The sequence below is a fragment of the Capra hircus genome, chromosome 5 (genome assembly GCF_001704415.2).
Source record: "Capra hircus breed San Clemente chromosome 5, ASM170441v1, whole genome shotgun sequence".
Lineage (NCBI taxonomy): Eukaryota > Metazoa > Chordata > Mammalia > Artiodactyla > Bovidae > Capra > Capra hircus.
The window spans coordinates 95877601-95892171 of record NC_030812.1 but is presented as its reverse complement, the minus strand read 5'-3'; the positions used below and the strand labels follow the sequence as shown (position 1 = coordinate 95892171).

Below are 14571 nucleotides of genomic sequence, written 5' to 3'. Positions count from 1 at the left end.
AAGAAACATGACTTTGAATCATATTTTTTCTTGATTATGACTTTGATCCTTCTTTCTGCCATCTCAAATCCTTTTTGGAAATGAGTATCACGTAAATAACAAACTAATGAATAAGATCTATCTGAACTAAACTCTTCTGCTCCTTTAATCATAACTGCTGCTTCAGTTGCTTCAGTTGTGTCCAACTCTTTGTGACCCCATGGACTGCAGCCTGCCAGGCTCCTCTGTCCATGGGATTCTCCAGGCAAGAATACTGGTGTGGGTTGCCATGCCTTCCTCCAGGGAATCTTCCCAACCCAGCGATCGAACCCAGGTCTCCTGCATCACAGGCAGATTCTTTACCACTGAGCTGCCAGGAAAGCCCTTAATCATAACTGTTAGTAAAAGATTAAATATTAAAATTTCATTCTTTAATTTACAGCCCCCAAAGTGGCTGAGTCAATATTTTCACATATGGATGCTTGTAACAGAAGCCTGGAGACTTACCAGCACTACACATAATTTATGGCATTGCTGTTTTCTCCTCTAGAGATTATAATAATAGAATTTGAATACTGATAAGACATTAAAAGTCAGACTGCCCAGTACAGCTATTTCAAGAGTTATTTTAACTGTATTTTGATGGAACTCTGTCAAATATGTTTACCTCCATGACCCCAGTTGCACCCACCTCTGTACTTTCCTAGGTCCCTTTTTTCTGTATTCACCCCACAATATTCCTCTGGCTCCCACTCATCTCCGCTCATCTCCACTCTGCCCACAGCCAGTTCCGTTCTGCCTATACCAGCTCTGTGATCACTAACATCTACTCCACTCACAGCCTCCCTGGTTGAAAGAAACACACAACAGCCACAAACATCTCTTCTCTCAAGTGTGCTACCATCTCTCCCCTACTGTCATTCAAGGAATAAAATGGCTGAGTACCTTCAGTTTGAGCACAGATAAAAATGAGTATGAATATATAGATTTATATGAATGATGTATGTGGGCTCCATGCTTTTTTTAACTTAAAAAAAAAAAAACAGAACCAATGCTCTCTTTTTTTTTTTTTTGGTAAGCTATAAAGCAAATTGGGGCTTCCCAGGTGGCTGTGCAAGAGACACAGGAGATGCTGGTTCGAACCCTGAGTCGGGGGATTCCTAGAGGAGAAAATGGCAACACGTTCCAGTATTCTTGCCTGGAGAATCTCACGTACAGAGGAGTCTGGCAGGCTACAGTCCATAAGACTGCAAAGAGTCAGACACAATTGAGCACACACACAAAAGCACTTTTATAGACTTCCTTTGTGTCTACCCTTTACCCACCACTCTCCGAGGTTACTTAATCTTCTATCCTTGTGGTTTCAGGACCACATGGCTCATCCCACACAATAGCATATTTCCTTCTTCCCAACAAGTTAATCAGCTAAGATGGAAACATTATTTTATTGCTACAGATTGTCTGTGTTAGACTACTCTAAAAATATGTTAGAACAAGGCACCAGTTTATATCAGCGATTTCAAATTTTCATGATTTACCCTGAAACTATGATGCTGATATTTCCTCTGATGGTACAAAAGCAATGAAGGGCAAAACTGCTGGCACTTTAGCATCAATTATGGCAAGGATCCAAACTGTACTAGCAGGAATTACATTCTTCACTGTCTGTCAATCACTTTTTAAAATATTGATTTTATAGTATTTATTTGGCTGCACCAGGGTCTTAGTTGCAGCATGCAGGAATGGCATATGGGATCTAGTTCTCTGACCTGGGATGGAACCTGGGCTCCCTGAATTGGGAACACAGAATCTGAGCCACTGGACCACCAGCAAAGTCCCTATCAATCTTTTTTTTAATAATTTATTTTTTATTGAAGGATAGTTGCTTTACAGAATTTTGTTGTTTTCTGTCAAACCTCAACGTGAATCAGCCATAGGTATACATATATCCCCTCCTTTTGAATCTCCCTCCCATCTCCTTCCCCATCCCACGTGTCTAGGTTGATACAGAGCCCCTATTTGAGTTTCCTTAGCCATATAGCAAATTCCCATTGGCTATCTATTTTACAAATGGTAATATACGTTTCCATGTTACTCTTTCTCCTATCAATCATTTTTAAAAAGCCAGTTTCACTTAACAATGTCCTTGATAAAATAGTAAAAGTTATTAATTATTAAATCTTGCTCTTGAGAACTTGATCTTTTTAATAATCCGTGTGATGAAATGGGAGCATTTCATCATATCTAATATGTACAAAAAGCATTTCTACATACCTAATACAATGGCCATCTTAAGGAAAAGCATTTATGCAATTGAGTTGTGAGCTGAACTATACACTTTTCCACAGAATACCATTTCTGCTGAAAGAATGGCTGGCAGACAACTTATTATTATATATAGTTATTCAGACTTAGGTACTTGGCAGACATTTTCTCTAAAGTAGATACAGTGAGCCTGACGCTTCAAGGAAAAAACTGACAATACCTGTTGCTGATGATAAAATTTGAGCTTTCAAGAAAAAATTAGAATTTTGGAAAACTTGAACTGGATACCAAAATCTTGACTGCGCCTCAATTCTAAAGACTTTTTGGACGAGATTAATGGTTGCATTAATGAATGTGATTTGATGAATATTGTGTAACCAAATGTGTCAACATTTGAAAGATCTGTAGAACTCAACGACTATTTTTTAGATGACCAGTGTACAATGTTATAACAATCACAAGCTGGTCAAAGATCCGTCCAAAGTGCAAGATGGACCAGTAGATTTTTCCATGACGGAGTAGCACAAAAAATTCATTGACAATGTTCAGATTCAACACAACTAACTCTTAAGAACACCTTTCTAAAAAAAAAAAAAAAGAGGCAAAGGGAGAAAAAAAAAGAATCTACCATTTGCTGAGTCTCGATATATTAAAGAACACACACAATTACATGCAAAAGACACTAAAATGCCCCACCTTTTCTCTACTATGTATCTGTGTATAAATGGGGTTTCTTCATATATTTCAAACAAAGCCACATATCACAATAGGCTGAATGCAAAAGCAGTTATGAAACTCCAGTGGTCTTCTATTAAGCAATGCATTAAAGAGTGGCAAAACATAAAACCATCTCACACTTCTCACTGTATTTTTGCTTTGGAATATTTTTTCATTAAAATATGTTATTCATGTTACCCTTTCATGAGTTTATCATTTTTAAGTGAATAAGTATTTTAAAACATTTCAGACTTTTAATTTCTAATATGTTAAATATTGATATAGTCCACATAAACAAAAGATCTTTGGGGCATCAATAATGCAAAAGTGTCCCAACACCAAAATGTTAGAAAACCTTTGGTTTTCAACACCACACAAAAAAAAGAGTGCTTATATGCGTGTGTATATAAGAGAATAGGCACCTGAGAATGAGTCAGAAGGTCTTGGCTCCAGGTCCACTTGCTTTGGGAGTTGGATAAATTAATCTAAGGTCTCAGTTTCTTCATCTGAGAAATGGGTTATTCATGTCTTGTTCTGAGGATAAAAGACAAAATATGTCAAAACAGTTGATACAGTACAGGTATACTGTTATTGTTATAAGATCTCAAAGTTAAGAGTTTTAACCTTGTGACTATATTTCTAAAAAATTCTGTATTCTTAAATTTTTTTGCTAAATGCAGAACTCACAGAAAATGCAAGGTGGAGATTTTCTGATTAGTCAATTAACTCAAATGTCCAACCACATAACTTTACTGATTTAGACTTTGACAGTTATAATCGGTAATGTGTATATTCTAATTATTACAGATATTTCCAAATACACATAGAAGTATAGAAAATTGTAACAAACACTCATGTACTCTTAAAAATTACCAAAAAATTGCTAATATTATTTCATTTCCTATGTGTGTGTATGCCTATTCTGATGTTTTTAAAAACAAGTATTAGGCATCATTTCATTTTGTCTATAACTCCCATATGTATCTTTTTAACAGATGGAATTCAACATAACTCCAATACCATTAACATAGAAATGAACTTTATAGTTCTTAAATATCACCTAAAACATGCGATGCTAAGTCGCTTCAGTCTTGTCTGACTCTTTGCGACCCCAAGGACCGTAGCTCACCAGGCTCCTCTGTCCATGGGATTCTCCAGGCAAGAATACTGGAGAGGGTTGCCATGCCCCCTTCAACATAAAACATACTCCATGTTCTAACTTCCCGACTGTCTCCCAAAAAAAGAGTCTTCATTAGTTTTTAGTTGTTCTGTAGGATCAAAATATTCTCAACAATTCAGTTACAAGTAATACAAGATTTTCAGCTAAAGACAAGAAGGAGGTAGAAATAACACCATGCTCTATATACATGCACAGTTTACAAAATCAAGTCAAGAACTATTCTCCAGGGAAATGTGCTTCTTCTCCAACAAAACAACAGAGAAAAATGACAAGAGACACCCACCACAAAAAAGGCCAAACTGGGGACACTTCAGTACTCTGAGAAGTGACCCGAAGAGGCCCACTCAGCTGATCAGGAAAGGCAGAAACTGCAGGAAAAGATGGGGTCGGCCCATCCCCATGGCCAGGCAAGCCGGAGGGAAGGTCAGGGCCTGGGCTCCAGAGTGAAGGCACCACTCAAACAGGCCCCATAACCAAAAGGCTGGATGGCAGCCCCCTGCGGGGTTCAACTCAGAGCTCGAAAATCAGGGCTCCAGGACTTCCCTGGTGGTCCCGTGGTTTTAATACTCTATGCTCCCAACACCGGGGGCACAGGTTTGATCCATGGTCAGGGAACTAAGATCCCACAAGGCACATCCAAAATAAATTAATTAAACATAAAAAGATAATTGTAAAAAAAAAAAAAAAAAACAGTGCTCTAAGCTAGAAATACAATGCAAATATCATCAGAATAAACTACCTGTGACAATTCAATTTATTCAGCAAACATTTGTCAAAAAAGTCAATTCTACTAGGCACATATAAGGATATGGGCTGTAGTATTTTTGCGTAAAATTATTCAGTGAAACAATAAGCGGCATATACTTCTCTACATATTACTTTCCCCATTAATTTTAAGGGGAAGAATGGACAAATTTACTATTAATACCTTGCCACATACATGACAATTTATAGTGCAAAACCTGCAATTTGGCCCACCCCTCATCCAGACATTAAAACATATGAATTCTATTGTCCTTCCCAAATACTTTTCAAGATTACATATCACATTAGCTTTTATCATGTACATCACAGACTCAGAGCATTTACATCTACAATTCTTTTCTAAATGGAGTATTTAGTTGAAGATCGGCATGTACACACTGCTATATTTTAAATGAATAATCAACAATGACCTAGTGTAGAGCACGGGGAACTCTGCTCAATGTTATATGGCAACCTGGAAGGGAGGGAAGTCTGGGGGAGAATGGACACATTTATATGTATGGCTGAGTCCTTTCACGGTTCACCTGAAACTGTCACAACATTGTTAGTCAACTATACTCCAACATAAAATAAAAAATTAGAAAAAATAAAAATAAATGGAGTATTCAGAAGGAAATCAAGGAAAGGCTAAAGAATCTCCCACCTCCTCTGAAAATCGTTTTCTTTTCCATAGGCCTATCCCAAGTGTGTCAGAATGAACTGCAGATGAAAACTGGTCAGATGCATATAGAAAATGTTAAGAGATGTGGTTCCATAGGCACATAAATCATTTTGGGGATCCTTTACCTCAATTCCACCTATAAGGTTTTTTTGTTGTTGTGTTTATTTGTTTGTTTTACGTTTAAAACTACAGAAAAAGTGGAGAAGGAGAGAACACATTTCTTAAAGAATGCTTAAGAAGTACTTCATAAGTGTGTTCCAAAACATGAAGAGTCACTAAGGAATTTTTTAGCTGACGCTATAAAGGACATCTTGTCAATAACAACAAAACCTGGCAGTCAGACAACTGCAGAGTCCAGACTTCCCCATTTCAAGACTGACACTTTTGTATCAGGTCTACTATCTGCAGAAGTTTAAGATAATATTTCCAGTGAGACCACTAAGTTCCCTACCAACCTGTAAGGAGAATGATTAAGTTCACAGAGCACAACGCAGCCCAAATGCCAAATGTACCATGCAGACGAGACCTGGAGGGAATGTCACCCTGGACCTCATTTTCTGGTAACTAAGCTGAAGAGCCGACTTTTACTTTCTGTCCACCTTCAGTTTTGTGTGCTCTCCTACAAGGTATCATCAAAACAAACTGTCCTTGGAGTTTAGCTTCCCTTTATATCCCTGTTGTGATTACTGTTCCTAATGGAGAATATACCTAAGTACACAGGCCAGTACATCACAACTCTAAGTAAACTGGAAAGAATGACATTAACCTCACTGCAAAAACATGAGGTTCCTAGCAGACGACAGCAGCAGAATTGCATAAAAATTGTTAACGAGGAGTTGAAAACGCAAAGCCTGCATGCTTCAATCTATAAAATATTATGTAGGTTTCTTTTTAAAAATTGGTTAAAGATAGAGTCAATGGCTGTGTAGATGTCTATTCAAATTGACTTGGGCTGCAAATAAATATTAAAAAGTTAAATCATTAACATTTCACCAGGCATATCACAGGCAAAACAGGTCATTCACAGAATAAGTAGGGCTGTAACTAGCACTCTGTAATTTCCTTGTCTCTGATCATTCCTATTTTTCACAAGACATCACTCTCTGACATCAGATTTTCCATGAAGTGTTTACTTGTTTATTGCCCTTCTCCCACTAGAATGTAAATTCCATAAGGGCAAAAACCTTATCTTACTTTCCACTCTTTGCCGGGTTCAGAGAACAGTGCCAAGCACACATAGAGGTTCCAAACAGATCTGCTGAATGAAGGGATGGCTGAATGGCCACCCCCTGCCCCTCCCCTTCCTTCACTCCATATACAGGTTAACCGTCCTTTGAGGTCAGGGTCAAATTCTACCTCCTCTATGAAAAAGATCTCCCATTCCTCCAGTCTCCTTCTCCTTCATACCATGAATGCCGCCCTTGTCTGCTGTCTGATAACTGTTTATCTTTGCATATGTATATAGCTCCCTTAAAATTCTCATAATCCTCATTAAGGGCATGGACCCGTGCCCTTAAGTTTCGGTATCCACCTCAGGACCTATACATGGTCTACCACTAATAAATGCTCTGCTTGACTGACTCATACCTATAATTAATCCAGAAATCAATTGAGTTAATAGTTTCACCTTTTTATAACCTAACCCTCCCTTTCCAATAACTCAACTGAAATTGCAGTGGTTCCGCTCTAGTTTAAATTTATTTTTGGCAACTTCAAGCTTTACATTCTCATATATGTAATTATAACTGCTCATAATTCACTTTATCCATCCCTCCCCCAAGATTAATTTTTGTATGTAATTACAAAAAAAAAATCTTGTGACTTTTTTGGTGATACCTTCAAGTGAAGTATCTAACCCCAGTCAAGAAGGAAGTTGGAGTTTCATTATTTTCTTCCTGTTGCTGAGGTACTGAAGGGTATTTTTTCTTTTTATGCCTTTTTCCTTTCATGTCAAGATGGATCCCATTTCCTTCTTTCCTGATCATAGCCCTGGCAAGCTTTCCTTATTGCTTTGTACCTGTCCTTGGTAATCTGCCTTAGACCCTCCTTTCTGAGCCACTCCTGGTTCCTCTAGTCACTTATTTGATCAGATTTCAAACTTTTCAGTCAGCTTGTTTACGAGACTGGCCTCTTCTTAAAGCTTGAGCCTGCTTCTTTAAATCTGGCCATCCCTTCACAAAGCCAACTAAACCCTGGTTATTTGGGCTAAATGAAATGTACAAAAATATCAGATTATCCACAACACAAGAAAATCAGAAAAAAATCTGACATCTGGCTTTGGAATATACCATGTGGCTTTAGGCAAGATTTACTTAAAGTTTTTGCTTAAGCCATCACTGTTAGTAACATTTTCTTTTACGATGGTGGAATATCTGTCTCAATTTTAAATTCTGATGCAGTTTTTTCAAAAAGCCAATCAAATATCAACAGAGGTTTTTCCTATGAAGTCTTTAACTCATTTTTTCAATCTGTTGAAAACTATCATAAAATCTGGTTTCTGTTTCCTCTGATTTATTTCCTCCCTGTTCCTGGGCTTCTGATCCAAATCAGCTTACTCTATATTAATTTACTTCTTTAATTTAAAGTACCATTTGCTTGAGAATGAAAAGCATTGTAATAACACTAAATGTCTAATGAAATTTTCAGTTCAAATAACACTGGATAGAAGACTCTTTTTTTTTTTTTTTAAAGCTACTCCAGGAAAAGTTGGGTTTCTAGGATAAATTACACTGGTAATTCTAGCAAATTTATATTAGTGGGTTATTATGATTGGCTGAAAAATAGAAAAACATTAAACAGCTATGCAAGTCATCTTTGTCAATATATAATCCCACAGGCCAAAAACTATGAAATTAAATTCTCAATACGGGCATTTATAGAAAAGAGCATCAAAACAAACTCATACATCAACCCTGGCCCCTTTTCCTGACCCCAGCCTAAATTCTGCACAATCTCACACTTGATTGCTGCTGCCTCACCTCCACAAATGAGTTTCTAATGTTTAAGAAAAAGGAGAAGAACTAGGTTAACAGGTTCTTCTCTTTTTTCCACTTTTCAGCTTCTGCCATTGAGCTCTTGGCCAAAGAGATCCCTGATCCTCAATTTTACATGACTATTTTCACTTTACAGGTATTCAATTATTTTACATTCAAATGCACATTTATATAGAGATTGAACCTACTCTTTTTCATGCTAATCACCATATTACCAGCAGAATTGAGAATAAACTCATTTTTGCGGTTCCCCCTCATAAAGAACTTTGGGAAGTACAAATTATTTTACCTAAAAGCCAACTTTGGGGCTGGTGTCTTTTAGGCCAAGTTTTTCTATAGGATGTTAAATGTTAACTCCCCGAAACTTTTTTAAACAAGATTTCACAGTCATCAAACTCAGTTAAGTTCCAGAACTTTACTTAAAGTATAAAAACAAACTCAGGATGCCTAGTCACACTTTGACTAATATACCCCGACAAAGCCCCAAATTCTTAGTTTTTCAATGTACCTTCTCCAGGCTGCAGCACAAGTCTCAATTAACTACGGCCTCCCAAGCTGTTTGTCCACCCATACACACCATTTCTCAAGGAAAAATAAATAATTCACAAATGACTGATTCAACAGGTAAGAATTCTTTCCTTCTTTTAAAAATTTACCTTAACTTCAAAAATATCTTTTCTTGATGGAGTTCAGAATAGTATAAATCCTCTGAGGAAAACAGTTGTCACCTATGTGCGCTCAAAAGATGAGTGGCTTAAAGACGCATTTTCTGACAGTCTAGGTTCCCCAAATACTAGTCATAAGGTCTTTCATGGATGGTAAATTTCACACACACACACAGGAAAAAGGAAAGAAACATACCTGGTCATTTTCTAAACAGGTTTGATAGGTTTGGTTCCCTTGTAAGAGCAGAGTATTTACTTATAATCTTTTAAAGCACAAGAGGCAGCCGGGAGAGTGGGTAAATAAAACCTTCAGAGAGGTTTAAAAACCCTGCATCTTAACTCACTTCCCCTTGATTTCAGGGGCCGGTACTGCAACCCCACGGCAAATGAGATTATGTAACAGGTTTTTCCTCTCTCCACTTTATTCATCACGGTCTGATTGGAGGTGTGCTTTCTCCAAACGAGTTGAGACTCCTAGGATTATTATTTAGGACGGTTGAAGTTGAGGTTTGATACGTTTCCTTAGGATTTTGCAGGATCCATTCATTTAAATATCTATTTGTAGTTTTCTCAAGTGAGAAAACACAATAACCGTGTAGTTGCTGTTGTAATTACAAGGAAATAAACGCAGCTGCACCTGAAAACTTCCGTTTTGCATAAATATTTTCCTCCCCTGTGTTTCATTCCATGAAACTGCACATGATATACACAGACCTTCGCTCATCTCCCGGGGCTTCTTCCTTTCTCACGTTTTACGGTTGGTGTAAATTAAAAAAAAGTCCCTGGCGCACCGGGTCCCCCAACACCCGGCCTCGGGGGGAGGGGGGGTCCCCGGAGGAAGCGAGTGGGTTGAAGAGCGCAGCCGGGTCACCACTCAGGTGGCCCAGCCGCTCACATGGAAGGCGAGCTGGGGATAATGGGGACAGTCAGGCCGGGGCCCCTCTTGGCAGGCGAGTTGTGTAACAGTCGCGCCTGGAAGTGAGCAGCTTGGCCCGCGAAGGGACCGCGTCCGGCGGCGGCTCCTGGCGGCGGCAGCCGGCCGCCCGGTCCGCTCGGCCCGAGCCCGCGCACCCGCCGCCGCCGCCCCGACCCCGCGCGGGCCGGGCCGGCCCCCCCCCCAAAACACACACCCCTTGCGCCTCCGCTTCCCACGCGCTCGCCCCTCGGGGCAGCGATCGCCCCCACCCCGCCCTCGACCCCGGGCCCGGCCGCCCGGAGGGCAGCGCCGGCGGGACGCGCGGACCGGCGTCCATGCTGCCGGCGCGGCGGGAGCCCGGCCCCGCGCCCACCCGCCCCGCCGTCCGCGCGCCCACTTACTTTCGGGGCCGCAGACCTCGCGGCTCCCTCGGGGGGGCGGGGGGAAACGAAAGTTGTCACGGCGTCTCCCCGCGGGGCCCCCTCGCCTCCCGGACCCGCGAGGCGCCGCGGCGGAGCCGGGAGGGCTTGCTGCGCTCCCGCCCGCGTCCGTCCCGTCGCGCTCTCCTCCGCCTCCTCTTCTTTTCACTATATTATCTTCTCCTGCTCGGAGGGGCGGGTGGGGGCGGGAGGCTTAGGAAGCGAGGAGACGTTTGCAACTTTTCTTCACTCTTTCCCCCCCCCCCACTAACCCCCCGATCAGCCTTGAAAAAACAGTGTTGAAAGGGGCGAGGAACCTGGGGAGGTGGGGGGGGACGCGGAGGGGGTCGGGAGAGGTGATGATAGTTGTTTGGAAAACTGATCAGAGCCCCCCCGCCCCAAACAGAGATACCCAGAAAGAGGGGGAAAGGCGGGGGTGGGGTGGGGTGGGGGGTTGGGGGGAAAGAGAAAGAGTCGCTGGTCAGGAAACTTCAAGCGCGGATGAGGTCATTGGTTTAAAAATAAAGAGATGGCGTCACTTGAAACCAATCCCAGTGAATGAACTCAGCGGAGCCCGGGGGAAAGGAGGAGACAGGCGAGGGCAGGGCGGTGGGCGACGGGCGGGGCCGTGCGCCCGCCCGAACCCGGAGCGCGGCTCGGCGCCTGGTCGCGGCCGCTCGGGGAGGGGTCGGGTCACGTTCCGTTCCGGGGCCCGGCGACTCCGGGGCAGGTTCCGCGGGCGCCGCTGGGAGGAGCCGGGTGGCCGGGGGAGGCGGCCCCGCGGCCTCCTCCTTCCGCGCTCTCGCGCCGGCTGCCCCCGGGGCCCCCGATCCCCGACCCTCGAGCCGGGTCTCGGCCGCGTAGGGCTGCGCCCCAACAGGTATTTCAGGGTTCCCGCCCCAGCGAGGCGCAGAGCCTTTTCCTCCTCTTTGGGCTGTTTCCAGCTGCCTCCCCAGGGTGAAGAAAAGCAAACAATGATTTGAGAGAATTACAATCTTTTAAAAGTGACGAGTCCAAAATGCAGGACACTGCGGGCTCTAGGAGAGATAAGTTACAGATAATTTAAGAAAAATCACGCTCAGGTGGTCAGGCAGTCAGCTCTCCCTCTGTTTGTCATAGAAAGCCCCCACCAGAATGCTCCTAACATTTATGATTTTACTGTGCTTCTCTTTACTTATTTCTATTTACATTTGTAAAAGTAACGAGCACGAGTAGCCTAACATGCTCTTGAAAAGTGTGTCCTTTTCAAGCACTGTGTGCCCTGTGCTTGGGCAGCACAGAATCGTCTGTAAGTCAGACCAGAGGTTCACCTTTTGGGAGGTGCAAGACCCCCGTTGATTTTACTTTACACACTTCGTGCCTTTTAAAATTGGGATTGAAATAGCTTTGTTTTGAAACGGCATTACACACTTTGGGAAATAGAGACCTGAGCTGGTGACACACGAGGATTTGGAATCACTGAGTAGGACAATCGGAGCTTTATTCTAGTGTTCTTTGAGCATTTGAGCATGAAGCTGCTTCTACTGAGAAGTACTCACGTGGATATCACATAACAGAGATGTGATTAATGACGGAAAAGCACACTCCGAGTGGACTGCTTCATGAGCCAGAATTTGTGTGTAAGAATAAAATATTCCATTTGCAATGAACTAGATTTGGGACGTTGGTTCCCCGAAGACATCTTTGTTGGGAAATGTCCGTTTGGACATTGCCTGAGGCTTTTTGTCGTCTTGTTTTCTGTGGGTTTTTTGTTTTTTGTTTTTTGTGGTTTTTTTTGGATTGCCAAAATAACTGAGAAGCATGTTGGGGGCGGGGGGGATGAGGATTGTTAGAAAAGCGAACTTGTCATACTTCTTTTTTGCCTTTAAATCCTGCAGCTAAAGCCCATTCGTTTCTATAATCATTTAAGGTCAGTATTAGAGTAAGCCTCTAGGAACTTCCGGCCCATCTTTTTGAAGAGGAAAAGGAGTCCATCTAGAGAGGGGAGCGCGAGGGAGCCCTTGAGGCAGTTAAAGAAGCTGAAGGCCACAGATGCAGAGCCGACTTTCTGCCTATGCCTTTGACCTCGTTAAGCCTTCTGCAGGGGCGAGAAGATCTCTTCCGCGGCACGCTGTCCTCTGGTGGCCGGGGGATGTTACTGCAGCTCCAAAGTTATTACTAACCTACGCTCTCACGGGAAACCTAAAATTCGACTGCCTGCTGTTTTCAGAACAGTTACTGAAGAGAGCGTTGGAGAGGATCTGCATCTCCAGTCTGCTTAGTTGAGGAGCTGAGATTCGGAAGAAGGAAGGAAAAGAGAGAGAATCCTTGTCCTAGACTAGATCCTGGATCTATTGGATGAAAAGATGGATCCTGCCTGGATGAAAGACCTCTTTACCTGCTGCAGCTCCAGTCGCCTTATTCTGACACATCTTGAAACCTCTCTCTCCTCTTTCTTCATTGACGCAATTAAATTGGAGCACCTTCCATGTGTGTGCTATTATGGGAGTCTCCCGCTCTATACCATCTAATTAGGGAAACAACACAAATTAAAACCAATTAAAAACCAAATTAATGATTGAGTGGCATACAATATTGGTTTAAAGAGTCCAGTGAACTCTTCATGTCGTTGTATGGCAAAAAACCACCACAATATTGTAAAGATATTGTCCTCAAATTAACATAAATAAATAAATTTTTTAAGTAAAAAAAAAAAAAGTAGAGTCCAGCAGAGAAAAGGAGTGATGTTGGCTGGGTTGTCAGGGAAAGCATCTTCTTAAGCTCTTTGACTTCATGCTGGAAGGATCGTTAGGATTTAGTTTGGTGTAAGAGGGTTCAGCAGAGGGACTATTATAGATAGGAAATGGTGGAGCAGACAAGGAGATGGATTGCATAAAAGGTATTCAGGTGAGGGATGAGTAGACCCCTCTAATAATAGTAGGGACTGGGGTGTAGCAATTAAGAATTAGGCCAAATTTGAAATGTAGAAGCACGTTAAAGAGGTACATGAATGGTTCAATACATAGCTTGTTACTAGTCCAGCAAATAAACACTGAACAAGTTTACTTCACTAAAGAGTATTTGCCTTCTTGTTCTACTGAGAGAGCTTCTATGCATGCCAACAACAAAGATATTTTAAATAGTACCATTTACAATTGCTGCAAAGAATGTGAACTATTTAGGTTTAAATATAACAAACCACGTGCAGGATCTGTATGCTGAAAATTATAAAATACTGATGAATGACATTAAAGAAGACCTAAGTAATTGGAGTGACTTGCTATATTCATGGCTTGGGAGACCCAATAGAGTAAATATGTCAGTTCTTCCAGAATTGACTTATAGATTTCACAGTTTCTATCAGAATCCCAGCAAGGTATTTTTGGTAAGCATAGCCAACTTAACCTAAAACTGCATCCAGTATGTTTAAAGGATTGAGTGAGTGCTTGATTTCCCAAAGGCAGGCTAGGACACCAGCAAAGCAGAGGCTCTGAGGTCTTAGAATCAGATCATTTGGGAAGAAGCTGTCTTTGTTGCAGTACATGTAAATATACAGTTTAGTACTGGTTCTAGTTAGAGTTTAACATGAGGGAGGTGCATCAAATATTTTAGCTAGAATTAAAGATGGAAGAGGAGCACCATCATCTTTAGTGCTTAGACCCCCTGAAGGTTTTAATCTGTCCTTGGCTCTGGGAATAAATAAGAGAGGCAAGGTTCCATCTCTCAAGGAACTAACATTCTAATGGGAAAAGAAGACAAAAACAGCCAGGGCTGTAACAAGACCAGTTCTACAGGAGAAATTGGATATTGTGATAGCGCATGTTGAAGAGGAGTTAAAGGTAATTGGGAGAGGCATTTAGGAGGAGGGGACACTTGAAGCCTGAAGGATAGCCACCAGGAATGTGGTCTGAGCAGAGGCAGCAGGTCACTCTGAGACTGTTCAGCAAAAACAGTGTGACTTGTAGAGAGCTGGTAATGTTTCCAGAGCATAAGGGAGGTCAGTGGCACTCAAAAGTACAAAACTAGGGCCCA

The 14571-nt window shown here is 41.8% G+C and overlaps 1 protein-coding gene across 4 annotated transcripts in view; it reads right to left on the bottom strand.

The window, feature by feature from the left end:
- The window catches only part of DUSP16 (dual specificity phosphatase 16), a 107409-nt gene that overhangs the window by 79543 nt on the left and 13295 nt on the right, over nt 1-14571 (bottom strand). Inside the window, exons 1-2 of one of the 4 annotated variants that reach the window (XM_018048465.1) lie at nt 10543-10987; nt 3384-3495 (exon numbers count right to left, since the gene is read on the bottom strand). The gene's annotated coding sequence lies outside the window, so the exon portion shown is untranslated. Of the gene's footprint in view, nt 1-3383; nt 3496-9216; nt 9320-9421; nt 9537-10542; nt 10988-14571 lie in introns of those variants that run through there. The other 3 variants (XM_018048466.1, XM_018048467.1, XM_018048468.1) reach the window with 3 other exon arrangements.